This window comes from Schistocerca americana, chromosome 6 (genome assembly GCF_021461395.2).
Source record: "Schistocerca americana isolate TAMUIC-IGC-003095 chromosome 6, iqSchAmer2.1, whole genome shotgun sequence".
In the NCBI taxonomy this organism is placed as follows: Eukaryota; Metazoa; Arthropoda; class Insecta; order Orthoptera; family Acrididae; genus Schistocerca; species Schistocerca americana.
In genome coordinates this window covers 284748914-284766768 of record NC_060124.1, presented here as the reverse complement: position 1 = coordinate 284766768, position 17855 = coordinate 284748914, and positions in this window count along the sequence as shown.

Here is a 17855-nt window from a genome sequence, read left to right as displayed (position 1 = left end):
GAAAGTGACAGTTTTCATTAGACGCTCCAGAAATGACAACAACGAGAACTTTAATAACAGACAAAATTTTAATTATCAGTATTGTCAAAATTATCAGCAACAGGAACCACATTTTGGTAACAATAGACGTTTTTCACCGCAACAGCATGAAAGCCAACCGGTTGGCATACCTAACCAACAATGTAATGTACAAGGTCAACCAAGCTTTAATGTTTCGCCGCCTACGCGTATAGCGTCAGCTCCAACAAATAGTAACACACAGCAACAAGGGAATCAGTACGTATAGAAAACACACTATTTCAATTCCTATCGCAAGCACCGTATAGAAATGACTATCATGACAGACGTAAAAGTAATGAGCACAATTTTCAGCGTACGTTTAATAACAGTCGGTCTTACCAACAGCAAGATCATCCCCAACAACATATTACCATGAATGAACCAGACAGTAGATATCATCCCGAACGCAATACGTCAGGAAGAAATAACAGAACAGTACAAATAGTGAAAATGCCACAGCATCCTCCCGAAAATAATAGCACGTCAGGTAGAATTTGACTAGATACAATACAGGTTGCATCTTCCAGCAACGTAAGCGATACTTTTGACACAGAGAATCATGTTCACGAAAATGTTATTACTTTTGACGACATCCGAGACGCTCTTTTGCAGGAAAGACCAGTTATTCAAAAACCCATTTCACACCCTGTCATCGAAGTAAAAATTGGATCATCCAAATTTTCAGCAGTAATCGATTCTGGATCTCCCATGTCAGTCACAAATGAAGAAACTTTCAACGAATGTAACAAAGAGAATACCTATCCTACGTTACCATTAGGCAAAACGAAAGTAAAAGGAGCAGTATCTAGTAAAGGAGTAGATGTTAAATTACAGACACATTTATCATTTTGTATTGCAGGTCATACATTTCACTCAAATTTTTGGATTGTTCCCTTATTAACGACAGACGTTATTTTAGGTACGAATTTTCTGGTACAACAGGAAGCAATTATTGACTTTCAAAACTCCTATTTAATGTTGAAGGATGAATATGTACAACTGGCTTTCGAATTTCAGCACTCTTTATCTGCAGAAGAACAAACAATTAATCGTACAGAGGTCATTTCCGCATTACGTAACATAGACTGTCAGTCCACATTGTTCACAGATACGTACGTACACAACTATAATACTCCAGACGAAGCCGACTATGACGTTATACAGATGATTTCTGATAAAGTTAAACACAGCAGTGCAAATACAGACGACGAACGCACGCAACTACGCAAAATTCTTTTACAGCAAGCTCCAGTTTTTGACAACGTTCTTGGTATATGTCCGGTTTTATGTATGAATTTCAAGTTAAACAGCACGACACATTTAAAGCCAAACATTATCTCATTCCGTATATTTACAGAGAACAAGTTAAGAAAGAATTGCAAGCTATGCTTGACCAAGGAATTATTGAACCGGCAGTTAGTCCGTACATAAAGCCGCTCCATATTGTTAAGAAAAAGGATGGTTCACTTCGCCTCGTACTTGATTCGCGTCACATCAATGACATTATTATTAATGAAACAGATCGCCCACAGACACTAGAAGAACTTCTACAGAAATTTCATGGTACTGCTATTTATTCCACATTAGATTTGAAATCGGGATTTTGGCAAATTCAACTCCATCCGGACTGCAGAAAGTACACGGCTTTTCTCTGTTTCGGTGACTGTTATCAATTTTGTAAATTACCGTTCGGTTTAACTATTTCTTCAGCTGCATTTATTCGCGGTTTGAAAACAATACTTCCGACAGAACATAAAGACAGAATCACAACGTATGTAGACGACATTCTTATTGCAAAAGCTAACTGATCTGAACACAATCTGATTCTTGAACAACTGTTGCGAACTTTTCGTGCACAAGGACTCACAGTTAATCTCAGTAAATCGCACTTTGCCAAAACTTCTATAAAATTTCTTGGACATGAAATTTCAGCAGAAAGCATTGCGCCTGACCCGGAAAAACTTCAAGCTTTACGTGACATTACTGTTCCTACGACGAAGAAACAACTACGCAGCTTTTTGGGTTTAATTAACTTTTTTCGTAAATTTATTCATTACTCTGCTTTAGACACCCCTAGATTATGTCAATTGACAGGTAAAAACACTATTTGGTCCTGGGATAAGCAAGCACATTCTGAATTTGTGAACCTGAAACAAGCTTTGTTGAATGCACCACTTTTATCACATCCAGATCTTACTAGAAATTTTTCCATTGCCACCGACAGTTCTAACACCGCTTTAGGCGTACACATTTTTCAGGAAATTGAAGAAGATGGCACTACAGTAATTAAAAACGTAGCCTTTGCGAGTCACATTCTGTCACCTGCTGAACGCAATTATTCTGTTACGGAACTTGAAACATTATGTGTTGTATGGGCATTTACGAGATTTCTGCATTTTCTTTATGGAAGACATACCACCGTTTACGCAGATCATAGAGCGATACTGTTTTTACTTTCCGCTAAATTTACACACAACAGATTAAGTAGATGGAAACTTTATTTACAGGAATTTGATTTTACAATTGTTCACATTCCCGGTACACAAAATATTGTAGCAGACGCACTATCCCGTTCTCTCAGCAACAATCAGCAAGACATCGCAGCCAACTTCTGCAAAGCAAATTTCAGCGTCATGTACATTCAACAAGTTGCATTTGAGAATTTCATTTCGTCGTCATTACAAGACATAACACAAGAGCAGAGTAAAGACAACGTATGGAAAGGCAAGATAGGAATAATGTTACCATTAGAAACCATTACACTGTACGCAATAACATTTGTTTCGCCGCCCTCACCCCGACAGCAACAATTGGTTATTATGCATTCCTGACGAACTTGTTAACAAGTTAATCTGGTACACTCATTTAAGTTACGCACATTACGGAGCCAGAAAATGTTTTCTTATACTGAGACAGAACTGTTATTTTACCAACATGGAGAAACGTATTCGACGAGTTTTAGCGTCATGTAAAATCTGCCAGAAAGCTAAGTCAGATACGACTTCACATATTCCTCCATTACATCCCATTGTACCTGTTAAATTGAGACACATGGCCGCTGTAGACATTTTTGGTCCGATTCCCAGAACTAATAGAGGTTTTTACTACATCTTTGTCGCTGTTGAACTCACTTCAAAATTTGTTACCTCACTCCGTTACGCAAAGCTACTGCTAAAACTGTTTCGAAAGCATTTGTAAAACATTTTCTATTTCATGTAGGGCATGTATTGAAAGTAATTTCCGACAATGGACCACAGTTTCGATCTGCTATATGGACACGTATGTTACGAGCTAGAAACATTTCTCCGATCTATATATCCAGGTACCATGCTTCTTCGAACCCTTGTGAACGATTAATGAAAGAAATTGGTAAACTGTGTAGAATATACTGCCATAAAAAACATATTACTTGGGACACACACATACTCTCATTCCAAGATGTAATTAATTCCATACCAAATGAATCTACTATGCTATCTCCGACTGTAATACTGAAAAATGCTGAACCACTTAACAAAATTAAAGAATTAGTAACCTTTGCTACATCTCGTCGACTACGACACCATGAAATAATTGACATTGCGCTGAACATCAAACGTGCCGCAGAGCGCCGGAGAAGACAGCAAAAACAGGTTTGTACACGCCGTGACTTTCACATTGGACAGAAGATATTAGTACGCGCACATTATTTATCTAATAGAGGAAAAAGTAGATATAGTAAATTTGAGCTTCTATATGCAGGTCCATATCGAATTCGCAGCATTCCTCACCCCAATGTAGTACACGTCGAAACTCTGAGAGCCAGAAAAACCAAAGGCAATCACCATATCTGCAACATCAAACCCTTTATTGAATGAACATACTTTATGATTTATCACACTGTAATGCCATTTCCTGATTTTTTTTATGACCACTTATGCAATTCTATTCACATGAACACTTACTGATGATTATCGTATTTTTTCTTGGCAAGTGCCCAGCAAGGTAAGGTTAGCAGGTCGCTTTTCTCGTCGTTACACATCAGACTGTGCACATTTTTTCAGATAAACTTACATATTTTATGACCAATTATGCGATTCTATCTAGTGACATATTAATTTTATCTAATTCTTTCTCCATGAAAGTCTTTAACTCTCGCCTCTATCAACTACACAACATACAAGCTGAACAAAGCGAGGTATTTCTTGTCGTTGCACATCAGACCATGCACATTTTCCATTCTTCATGTATGTATGATTGTTTTCCTGTTTTGTTTGTATGCACTATGAAATATTTAAGATATAGCAAACACCAGTTGACTTTGACATTTTGCCTTATGATATCTCAACATCGTCACTATTTTACATTTTTTTTTTTTTTTTTGCTGCTACATTGTGATACTCTGTGTACATTTTTTGCATCTGAACACTGCCTATGTTTTTGACATATTACGTTCTCTGTCATGCTATGCTGTATGCTTAATTATATCACTAGAAACCAGTTTTTATTTAATGGGTATATGATTGAAATGCAAGACATTAATCATTGTTCATCATTTTCAGAAAGAAATAACATGTAAAAGAAATAAATTATGGGAATTTCACCTTCGCAATGAACGAAAGAAGATACAATACCTCGTCACGAAGAAATGGATCAGAATTAACAAGCATTAACAAGAATATACTATACACATCGTATGATAGCAGTCTAAACTAATTTTTTCTTTCAGAATACGAGACGATTGATGCACGCTACACTGATTAATACCTCAGGGAAAAGAACTTCAGATTGTCTCACTTGGTGTTGTGCTTCTGTAGAAAGATATGGACTTTCAGTGCAGCTGCGTGCAACCTAATGTGCTACAACCATGATGCAATCCTTCCCTTTCCTATCCTAGTTCTTGTAAAATAGTAAAAAAACTACAGTGCGTGTGCACTTTTGTCATTTGTTAATATGATTTGTACTTATTGCGTATACATTTTGTGATTTGCTGATATATTCTGAACTACAGTTGAAACTTCCCCTTTGATCAATTATCCATGACTGTGCTTAAACTGACACACAATATTTTGTTAGCGCAACGCAATCTGACTTTCAAAATTCCCTACAAAAGAATGGCCCTGACTAACATTAAACTATACCTTTCACAAATCACTTACCTCACAAAAATCTTCGCTGCTCAAGCTACTGCAATACAGCTAGCGCCACTACTGCCAGCTAAATAAAAGATTCAAACTATGGAAGGCACTAACTACTGATAGGGATAGTTAGCAAATGAAAGATATTAATAGAGAACAAACAATGTATTTACCTTGATATCATCATATATAAATATAGCAGTTCATGACAAATTTCAAAACTCCGCCATCTCTCTCCCCACATCCACCACTGCTGGCGGCTCACCTCCAACTGCGCAACGCTATGCGCTGTTCACATCCAGCTGCCGCTGCCCAACACTACAATGGCGAGTATTACAACAATGCAAAGCAGCCACAGACTGCACACAGCACAGCCAGTGATTTTCATACAGAGATGGCGTTACCAATAAAAAAACCTAAACAGCCTACCTACACAGTGTGTGTGCACTTTATGTCATTTGTTAATATGATTTGTACTCATTGCATATACATTTTGTGATTTGCTGATATGTTCTGTACTACAGTGCGTGTGCACTTTTGTCATTTGTTAATATGATTTCTACTCATTGCGTATACATTTTGTGATTTGCTGATATGTTCTGAACTACAGTGCGTGTGCACTTTATGTCGTTTGTTAATATGATTTGTACTCATTGCCTATACATTTTGTGATTTCCTGATATGTTCTCTACTATAGTGCGTGTACACTTATGTCATTTGTTAATATGATTTGTACTCATTGCGTATACATTTTGGGATTTCCTGATATGTTCTGTACTACAGTGTGTGTGCACTTTTGTTAATATGATTTGTATTCATTGCGTATACATTTTGGGATTTCCTGATATGTTCTGTACTACAGTGCGTGTGCACTTTTGGCATTTGTTAATATGTTTTGTACTCATTGCGTATACATTTTGTCATTGCTTGATCTGTTCTGTACTCCGTGCATGTGCACTATATTTTATTTCATGTTCTGCACTTATATATACAGTATGTATATATTCTGTGATTGTAAACTTAGTTAATTAGGAAAAATTTGTTGCTCATGGCAAGTCCAATTGACTCACCATCGCTGCCAAATTTTTGCCCCCCCCCCCCCCCCCCCCAGTGGAGGGTTATGTAAGATGTATGCGCTGCCTGCAATAGGCAAGGCATAGGAGAGTCTCTGACCAGAGAGCAGTGTGTTGTTAGTTGTCTCTAGTCAGTAGTCAGTGGTAGTCTGCGTGAGTCGGCAGTAGTCTGCGCGTGTCTGCGCTTGTCTGCCGTCTGCAGTCTGCTCTGGTCGGGACTCTGGAGGATGAGTATTATTGTATAAGGTAAAGAAGCAGCCTAGCACACATCTAGTAATGTATGTGAACTGTCATACAATTTTCTTAAAAAAGCCCTAATAATAATTTTTATAATATAAAGTAATTTTTTTAAAAAAAGCATTCATTTCAATTTAAAGATTTTATCCAATGCATGATCATTCCTTTCACGAATCACAAAGCATAGGCCAGCATTGCACGGAGCTGTGCCAAAATTTTTTAGGTAAGAGCAGATATATTCGCCATTTTTTTCATTGAGGTAAGAATTTTTGCTTTTTTATTCAGAATGCAGGGCCGTGGCGCAGCGTTGCTGTCGTCATACAATTTTCCAGGTTACTGAATTTTCCTTTTTTATTATTTCGGGGATTAGGAATTGAATTTTGTGAGTACATCAAATGTGAATGCATTTCTGCACAGAGATCATAAATGGGAACCAATTTTGTTCAGAGGTTTCAATATTTAAAATTCATTTAATTAATATTTTTGTGGGGAGATTACACTTGGTTCATTTTTAATAATTCTGTGGGGAGGTTACAAACCTTTGCCGTTTTCGCGATGTTTTTGTTAATCAACATGATTTTTAGGCGACACACAAATCTAAGCGTAATTTTATGCACTGTTTTTAAATTTAATGTTACTTATACTGGTGTTTACGGAATCGCACCGCTGTGAAATACTGAAATATTGCAACACCAGAGTTCTACCAGGTTCCAAATAACGACTCCAGAGCCAACATTACACTGAGACGACGAAGTCACGGGGTAGCGATATGCACACGTACAGATGGCGGTAGTATTGCATACACAAGGTATAGACGGGCAGGGCGGATTTGGCACTTGTACTCGGATGATTCATATGAATAGATTTCCGAGGTGATTACGGTCGCACAACTGGGATTAACAGACTTTGAACGCGAGATTGCAGTTGGAGCTAAACACATGGGAAAGTGCATTTCGGAACTCGTTAGGGAATTCAGCATTCCGAGACCGACAGTGTCAAGAGTGCACTGAGAATATAACATTGCAGCCATTAGCTCTCACACAGACAACTCAGCGGCCGACGGCTTTCACTTCGTCACCGAGAGCAAAGGCGTTGGCAGTGCTGACAGACAAACCACACTGTGTGAAGTAGCGGCAGAAATCAGTGTGGGACGTACGACGAACGCATTCGCAGGACAGCGTGGCGAAATGTCGCGTCGATGGACTGTGGCAGCAGACGACCTGCAGTAGCGGCTTTTCTGACAGCGCGACATCGGCTGGAGCGACGCTCCTGGACGTGTGACCATATCGGTTAAGTCCCAGACGACTGGAAAACCGTCATCTGGTCAGACGAGTCCCAGTTTCAGTCGGCGAGAGGTGACGGTACGGTTCGAGTATGGCGCAGACCCCACGAAGACATGAACCCAGGTTGTGAGCAAGGCACTGTCCAAGCAGGTGGTATCTCCGTGACGATGTGGGCTGTCAGCTGCTGCACAGAATCCTGCACCGGCAGCTCTCTCGCAGTTACGGACCGCTACAGAGGCAGCACGGCTCAGTGCTTCTGCAGGGGACTTGCAGCGCTTTGGATCCACGTCACGTTGAGTTGCTGCAACTACGCCGTGCAAAAGGAGGTGCGACGCGATATTAAGAGGAATACCGAGACTTTCGTCACCTCATTGTAAGCTGTTATAAATAGTTAATTAGGATATAGAGAAGTGTGTACATATTTTTAACTTGCCATAACGTTAGTGGACGAATCAATTTCGGTTTTCCTCTAGTCTCTTATTACAAACTTAAACATAACTAGAAATTATCACAACAGTATACAGTAAAAAAACAGTAAACAGTAGCACTTGGAATAAATTCAGTTTCAGGTAAGAAATGAACTGATAAAACAATAAATGAGCTCAAATAAGATTACTTGGTCTGGGTGATAGCTGAAAGTGCTGTCGATATACAGGGTGTTACGAAAAGGTACGGCCAAACTTTCAGGAAACATTCCTCACACACAAATAAAAAAAAGATGTTATGTGGACATGTGTCCGCAAACGCTTAATTTCCATGTTAGAGCTTAATTTAGTTTCGTCAGTATGTACTGTACTTCATCGACTCACCGCCAGTTGGCCCAATTGAAGGAAGGCTTGTGTTGACAAGCGACTCATTGCTCTACAGTACTAGCATCAAGCACATCAGTACGTAGCATCAACAGGTTAGTGTTCATCACGAACGTGATTTTGCAGTCAGTGAAATGTTTACAAATGCGGAGTTGGAAGATGCCGATTTGATGTATGGATTAGCACGGGGCAATAGCCGTGGCGCGGTACGTTTGTATCGAGACAGATTTCCAGAACGAAGGTGTCCCGACAGGAAGGCGTTCGAAGCAATTGATCGGCGTCTTAGGGAGCACGGAACATTCCAGCCTATGACTCGCGACTGGGGAAGACCTAGAACGACGAGGACACCTGCAATGGACGAGGTAATTCTTCTTGCAGTTGACGATAACCCTAATGTCAGCGTCAGAGAAGTTGCTGCTGCACATAGTAACATTGACCACGTCACTGTATGGAGAGTGCTACGGGAGAACCAGTTGTTTCCATACCATGTACAGCGTGTGCAGGCACTATCAGCAGCTGATTGGCCTCCACGGGTACACTTCTGCGAATGGTTCATCCAACAATGTGTCAATCCTCATTTCAGTGCAAATGTTCTCTTTACGGATGAGGCTTCATTCCAACGTGATCAAATTGTAAATTTTCACAATCTACATGTGTGGGCAAACGAGAATCCGCACGCAATTGTGCAATCACGTCATCAACACAGATTTTGTGTGAACGTTTCGGCAGGCATTGTTGGTGATGTCTTGATTGGGCTCCATGTTCTTCCACCTACGCTCAATGGAGCACGTTATCAGGATTTCATACGGGATACTCTACCTGTGCTGCTAGAACATGTGCCTTTACAAGTACGACACAACATGTGGTTCATGCACGATGGAGCTCCTGCACATTTCAGTCGAAGTGTTTGTACGCTTCTTAACAACAGATTCGGTGACCGATGGATTGGTAGAGGCGGACCAATTCCGTGGCCTCCACGCTCTCCTGACCTCAACCCTCTTGGCTTTCATTTATGGGGGCATTTGAAAGTTCTTGTCTACGCAACCCCGATACCAAACGTAGAGACTCTTCGTTCTCGTATTGTGGACGGCTGTGACACAATACGCCATTCTCCAGGGCAGCATCAGCGCATCAGGGATTCCATGCGACGGAGGGTGGATGCATGTATCCTCGCTAACGGAGGACATTCTGAACATTTCCAGTAACAAAGTGTTTGAAGTCACGCTGGTACGTTCTGTTGCTGTGTGTTTCCATTCCATGATTAATGTGATTTGAAGAGAAGTAATAAAATGAGCTCTATCATGGAAAGTAAGCGTTTCCGGACACATGTCCACATAACATATTTTCTTTCTTTGTGTGTGAGGAATGTTTCCTGAAAGTTTGGCCGTACCTTTTTGTAACACCCTGTATAGATAGTTTAAATCCATCGTCCATCGTGTTAACTATCGACAGTGCGTAATCCTTTTTCGTCGTATGACGGAAGATCAAAAGATTCTTAAGTTTAACAACATGCAAAATTGGTCCTGCGTAATTAGCTTATAGGGAGGAAGGGGAGGGGGCAGGGAGAAGGTGGAGCCCTTGAACACCCTTTGGCTATGTTCTTGCCGCTACTCACAAGTTGCTGCAACATCGTTAAGAAGAGTCAGCAGGTCTCAGATCGTCGTTCAACAGTGGCCATAAGCGTCCCACACATCGGATAGAGCATACAAAGAGAGAGAGGGAGAATGAATGCCTTTCCGCATTGTTTAACGGCCGAGATACCAGTGGTGTTGGTCGGAACTAGTCGCAACCAGCTCTTCCCAACGATGGTCGGCACCTACACGTAACAGAGAGGTAACTGTCTCGCCGCTAAGTTCTGCCTTCCTCAACTTGTCGATTTGCCAAAGATTCGAGATTCATTTCCCCATACTTCCAAGACATTCAAATCTGTATTAAAAGTTAATAAGGATTCATAGTCATCGCAGCTCAGAGGGCCATAGACACGGGTTCCCAGGTAGATGCCGTGTTTCTTGTCTTCCGCAAGGCGTTCGATACAGTTCCCCACAGTCGTTTAATGAACAAAGTAAGAGCATATGGACTATCAGACCAATTGTGCGATTCGGTTGAGGAGTTCCTGAATAACAGAACGCAGCATGTCATTCTCAATGGATAGAAGTCTTCCGAAGTAAGAGTGATTTCAGGTGTGCCGCAGGGGAGTGTCGTACGACCGTTGCTATTCACAATATACATAAATGACCTTGTGGATGACATCGGAAGTTCACTGAGGCTTTTTGCGGATGATGCTGTGGTATATCGAGAGGTTGTAACAATGGAAAATTGTACTGAAATGCAGGAGGATCTGCATGACGCATGGTGCAGGGAATGGCAATTGAATCTCAATGTAGACAATTGTAATGTGCTGCGAATACATAGAAAGATCCCTTATCATTTAGCTACAATATAGCAGGTCAGCACCTGGAAGCAGTTAATTCCATAAATTATCTGGGAGTATGCATTAGGAGTGATTTAAAATGGAATGATCATATAAAGTTTATCGTCGGTAAAGCAGATGCCAGACTGAGATTCATGGGAAGAATCCCAAGGAAATGCAGTCCGAAAACAAAGGAAGTAGGTTACAGTACGCTTGTTCGCCCACTGCTTGAATACTGCTCAGCAGTGTGGGATCCGTACCAGATAGGGTTGATAGAAGAGATAGAGAAGATCCAACGGAGAGCAGCGCACTTCGTTACAGAATCATTTAGTAATCGCGAAAGCGTTACGGAGATGATAGATAACTCCAGTGAAAGACTCTGCAGGAGAGACGCTCAGTAGCTCGGGACGGGCTTTTGTTGAAGTTTCGAGAACATACCTTCACCGAGGAGTCAAGCAGTATATTGTTCTCTCCTACATACATATAAGAGACCATGAGGATAAAATCACAGAGATTAGAACCCACACAGAGGCATACCGAGAATCCTTCTTTCCACGAACAATACGAGACTGGAATAGAAGGGAGAACCGATAGAGGTAATCAAGGTACCCTCCGCCACACACCGTCAGGTGGCTTGCGGAGTATGGATGTAGATGTAGATGTGGATGTAGATGATTCTTAAACAGCAATAGTTTCTTTTCCATAATACAAGCAATCTGCTAAGCTACAATGACTACGCATGTAGTTATTATTTTTAAGAAAGAAAGAAAAAAAACGCCTCCGTGGCCTAGGTCGCTAACGGACGTTTTATGAGCAAACAGAAATGCTAAATAAGTATCTTTTTAAAAAAGTAAATAGCAGACTCGGTCAATCCCGGCCGTGGCAGATATTAAACAAATATTGGTGGTGGAAAAAATTTTCACTACCAGTGTTTGGCGGGCAAGGGAAGGAGAGGTGTTGGCGTAAAGTTGCTGATTACCTTGTTTGCACCAATGGTCTGGTCTAAATACCAAATTTCTCCACGGTGTCTCATGAAGTGTGGGCATTTGATGGTGATCTGTCCATCGGATAGGGGCGTTAAGCCTAGCGGTCACCTTGGGGCATTTCGGGAGCAGTAGGCTATGTGCCAGCACCGGGTTTCACGACCTCCTTTCTCCCATCATTATCGTCATCGACATCATCATCATCACCATACATCACAAACATTACGCTACTCTCTCCACACACACACACACACACACACACACACACACACACACACACATACATACCTATAGCGTTACAAGTAATGTAATGGAGCACATTGTAAACAAATAAACAAAAAATAAGAAGAATGAAAAGATCAAACATTGAGAAATCAGTTTATCCGTTTCTTCCTACAGGCCCCCACTGTGTAGCGTTATTGGAAGAGGTCTATCAATTTGACGTCATGCATTCAAATCATAATGCTTATAGAAAGGCTCGTCTTTAGAAATAATCCTTTTATTCTTAAGCATCTGAGGCAGCCAGAGAAAGGTATGTAAAATATCACGTAACGGTCTTAGCAGTGGCTTACGAAAAATGTAACAGCCAATTGCATTCAAACTATGACAGCTTACTGTAAGATTTTTTAAAATGTATTAAAGCAGCTTACACGAATTTTTAGATCTAAGCCACTCAAACAGGTAATAAGTATTTCCCCTTCCGTATCATAGAATCTATAGTCCTCTAGATGCAGCAGCATGACATTTTCGGGAATAATTAGTCAAAGAATATTTGGCATATCTGGACTCAATAGATCACTTGAACGCACCTATGTCGTGCGGTCATCATTCTCTTTTAACGGTGCGTTAAATGGATGTTTTCAATGTATTGGAAGATGCTTCGGTGTTCAGAGCTTGCAGTATACATTCATTGCCCTCAAATAAATTAATAACTAGTACTATCGCTCTGTATTTATCATGTTTAGTGTCAAGCATCATAATCCTGTTCATTTTTGTTTCAATAGTATCTCCACGAGCGAGAGCCCAGCGTACTTTAATTCTTTTACACCTCAAAAATAAAAAAGGCTGTAATTTATTTTGTTCATGTTGTGTACACTGCTGCTATGTGATAGTTATATTTACATTGGTGGATAAATAGTTCACACAGCCGGGTAAATAGCTCACAAAGCATAAACATGTCGAATTGCGCTGCACCACGCCCAGCCTCAAGGCAGTCACCATGCAAGTGTTAGTGACGGTGATAAATAAGATTGGTTCAAATGGCTCTGAGCACTATGGGACTCAACATCTGAGGTCATCAGTCCCCTAGAACTTAGAACTACTTAAACCTAACTAACCTAAGGACAACACACACATCCATGCCCGAGGCAGGATTCGAACCTGCGACCGTAGCGTTCGCGCGGTTCCAGACTGAAGCGCCTAGAACCGCTCGGCCACTCCGGCCGGAAATAAATAAGAGTGTGGTCGGCAAAACAAATATGTAGCTCCCATTTTTTTATGTGCAGGTGAGGTAAAGTCATCACAGCTGCGTGACATGAAAATTATGCTGTTTACATATAACTTATAGCTTAAACGGCAGTGGCAGTAAACGTGTCAGTGAAGGAATAATCTCGGACTGCGAGTTCTACCCAGTGATGGCTTTTGACATCCCTTGATACAGTGATACGAAAGTCACATTATATAGTAAAACAGATTTAAGGTATGCCGTCAGCAGGAATAAATCATACATGCTGGGAAATCATCCTACATGTTTAACGAGAGATGCAACACAGGTTGTTGATAAATAATTTGAACCAACACCTTAGTTTTGCGAATCTGATATTCATAAAACTTCGATCCCTGACAAGCATTTTCCAAAAGATATAGGAACTTATGCTGAAATATTAAGTATGACTAACACACATAGGCGAAATAATACTCCAAATGGATGACTAAGAATTACCAATATTATAAGACGCGCATTAGCTGGTGTAAATAGCGCTGATGAAAAAACCGACATCCAGCAAAACAGGATGAACAAGCGACTCTGGAGTGCATATATATTATGATAGCACAAATGAAATACTAGAACAGCTAGGACTGCTCACAGCATCATTTGCTGCAGGGAATACAACTCACATGGATGAAATCATATCAGTAATTTCGGAGCTTCAGGGAATATGCATTGCTGAACAGTGATCTCGGAGATGATTGTTCGAGAACTCATCAAAGCCTGCCTCGCCAAATTCCGCCTCAGTTACACTACGTCGGAGATTGCTGCTCAAACACTGTCTCCACGTACACGTACACCATAATTACTCTACCACGCACACGTTTGGGGTTACACTCGTCTAGTCTGAGACGTCCCCGGAAGGGGGAGAGGGGGGCTGGGGTCCACAGGGGGCCGAACCGCACAATAACCCTGGGTTCGGTGTGGGGCGGCGGTGGGGTGAGTGGACTGCTGTAGCCTGTTGTGGACTTGTGAACCACTGAGGGCTACGGCGGGGACGAAGCTCTCTGTTGTTTCTAGGTCCCCGGTTCAATACACATACACATACACTCGTCATACCGGCAAGCAAAACCTTTCAGCGGATATGTGCTATAACACGTAGTATGGGTTATTTATGGCATGCATATCTAGTAGATAAGAGGCAATATTTACAGGCGAATAAAGGTTTCAAATCATAGGTCCGTACTCCAAAGTCGCCTGGGCCCTACCTTTGAAAGCAAAGATTGGGAAGGAAGTTGCATAGGTGTTTCAAAAGACGTAGATGACTACAAGCCGCGTTAACTAAACCATGAAAGCGAATTTTATAATAAGTATTTCAAAACGATAATGGAGCGGTACTGAATACGCCAAACTCGACATTTTACCACCGCACAATAACCCTGGGTTCGGTGTGGGGCGGCGGTGGGGTGAGTGGACTGCTGTAGCCTGTTGTGGACTTGTGAACCACTGAGGGCTACGGCGGGGATGAAGCTCTCTGTTGTTTCTAGGTCCCCGGTTCAATACACATACACATACACTCGTCATACCCGCAAGCAAAACATTTCAGCGTATATGTGCTATAACACGTAGTGTGGGTTGTTTATGGCACGCATATCTAGTAGATAAGAGGCAATATTTACAGGCGAATAAAGGTTTCAAATCATAGGTCCGTACTCCAAAGTCGCCTGGGCCCTACCTTTGAAAGCAAAGATTGGGAAGGAAGTTGCATAGGTGTTTCAAAAGACGTAGATGACTACAAGTCGCGTTAACTAAACCATGAAAGCGAATTTTATAATAAGTATTTCAAAACGATAATGGAGCGGTACTGAATACACCAAACTCGACATTTTACCACCGCACAATAACCCTGGGTTCGGTGTGGGGCGGCGGTGGGGTGAGTGGACTGCTGTAGCCTGTTGTGGACTTGTGAACCACTGAGGGCTACGGCGTGGACGAAGCTCTCTGTTGTTTCTAGGTCCCCGGTTCAGTACACATACACATACACTCGTCATACCCGCAAGCAAAACATTTCAGCGTATATGTGCTATAACACGTAGTGTGGGTTATTTATGGCATGCATATCTAGTAGATAAGAGGCAATATTTACAGGTGAATAAATGTTTCAAATCATAGGTTCGTACTCCAAAGTCGCCTAGCCCTACCTTTGAAAGCAAAGATTGGGAAGGAAGTTGCATAGGTGTTTCAAAAGACGTAGAAGACTACAAGCCGCGTTAACTAAACCATGAAAGCGAATTTTATAATAAGTATTTCAAAACGATAATGGAGCGGTACTGAATACACCAAACTCGACATTTTACCACATGAAAGTGAGTATTGCGAAACGTTATAACAGAATGATAAAATATCCTATGTGGATGACTTTTAATCTTCGAGTATCACACATAAGGCTAGACATTTTGCCACAAATTATTAGACAGTATGACTCACAAAGAAATCATACAATCAAATGAAGCCGACAGATGCTCACGAATACGAGTTTCTGAATAAAGTATACGTTCACATTAAAATGGTTTATCCAAGTACACAAAAATTTAATTTAAGTAATTTGGTAAATATTTCAAAATAGAAGATGCGTTTGATAAATATTACACGAAGAACTGGTAAAAGGACATATTTACTGTTTTCAAAGTGCAGCGACCAAATCCAAGAGGTTACATCGTAAAGGAAAGCAAAGGTGAAGTAACTGCTGGGTGATTTTACTCGGAAGAATTACAGAGAAGCTCTGGACCAGACTTGTTCCCCGCAGAGCGTATCATAAGGCGCCCAGGGAACAAGGCCTTGCATCGGATCTGCAGTTGGCTCTGTGGTGAGCAACTAAGTCAACAGGTACACTCTTTGACATAAAACTCGACCGGCGGCCGGCCGCTTCAGAGGCTAAGTCCGCGCCGATCGCGACATGGGACAGTAAAACTGGCCAACTTGCTAATTCTCTTAGTCCGGTTATCTGCACAATCTGGCAACACTGCAGACTGCGGCACTTCCTGGAGGAAAACTTGTCCCATGATAGAGAAACACTAGGCTGATTACGCCTGTGGTCTAGCGGCGGCTGGGTCGGAGATTTTCTCCGCTCAGGGAATGGGTGTTGTGTTGTCCTAATCATCATTATGTGGCCGAACTCCCCCGCATGGGGCCTCCCGGCCAACAATGCCATACGCTCATTTCATTCATTTTCTCATGCATCGACCAAAAACAAACAAATTTTTATTTTATTTTTTTTTATTTTTTTATTTTTTATTTTTTTTTATTTTTATTTTTTTAAGGAAGAAGACAGAATATGTTATATTTTGTTGTATTTAATGTTTTTCTTTTTTAATATTTTTTTTGTTTAACTATCAGTCATTTGTATATTTTTAAATGGTACCTTGAAGAACTCTTGCATAGTGAATATATATGTACTTTTAGTTTGTTCAATACAAATTTTTAAACAAAAACAAAAACAAAAAAAACAAAAAAAAAGGAAAACAGGATATGTTCTAATTTGTTGTATTTCATGTTATTCTAATAATTTGTTTACCTAACTCTCATTTGTATATGTTTAACTGGTACCTTGAAGAACTTTTCCTTTGCGTATATATATATGAGCTCTCGAAAAAAAAAAAAAAAAAAAAAGCGGTAGCGTGCGTTGTTTCTGTTCGTAATGTCAGTGGATCGAGAGCAGCTGGCATAAAATATTTTTATAGCCTCTTCTGTCTGAATGCTGAAGACGTGAATGTAATGGTAGCGCAGATTCAATCTATTTCACTTTCTGACACACCGATATCAAAATTTTATCTAGTAACGATTTTGTGGCAGATTTCCTGCAGACTGTCCTCCTCTGGACGCCGTATGCGGCAAAGCTCCGGGATCCATTTGCTGGCTACCGACAGCGGCCGTGGCGACAGCAGCGGCGCTGCACTCCCCCGTTCTTTATCGAAAGCGCCTGCTTCCGCTCATCGCTTTTGATGATTTAAAACGCTTTATTATTAAATGTTGCTCCACAGAAAATTTCTACGATTTCCATTCACGCTCAAAAGCAACGGAGACAGACGCCCTGATTAGTAGGCGGGTGTTATATTACATTAATCGGCAAGAGCTGAGTATGGCCCGAAAAAAATTTTATAGACTGGGACGAAATTAAACCACCTCGCTACATTCGATGAATTTATAAATGCTTCATAGCTCGTTTCTTTTCCTTTCAATCTCAATTATTTGTGCAACTTTTGGTCAATGTTCGGATGTTTTCGTCAAGCCGGGGTGAGCGTCTGTGGTGTAAAGTGTATTACAGTTCTTGTTTCGTTCCTTATGGTAACTCTATGCGATAAACTGTGTGAATACTTCGCAATGCATTCTCTGTAGCAGTTCAGGAACACTGCACATTTGGAGTTCCATGTATGGGTTCATGAAGTTTAAAGGCA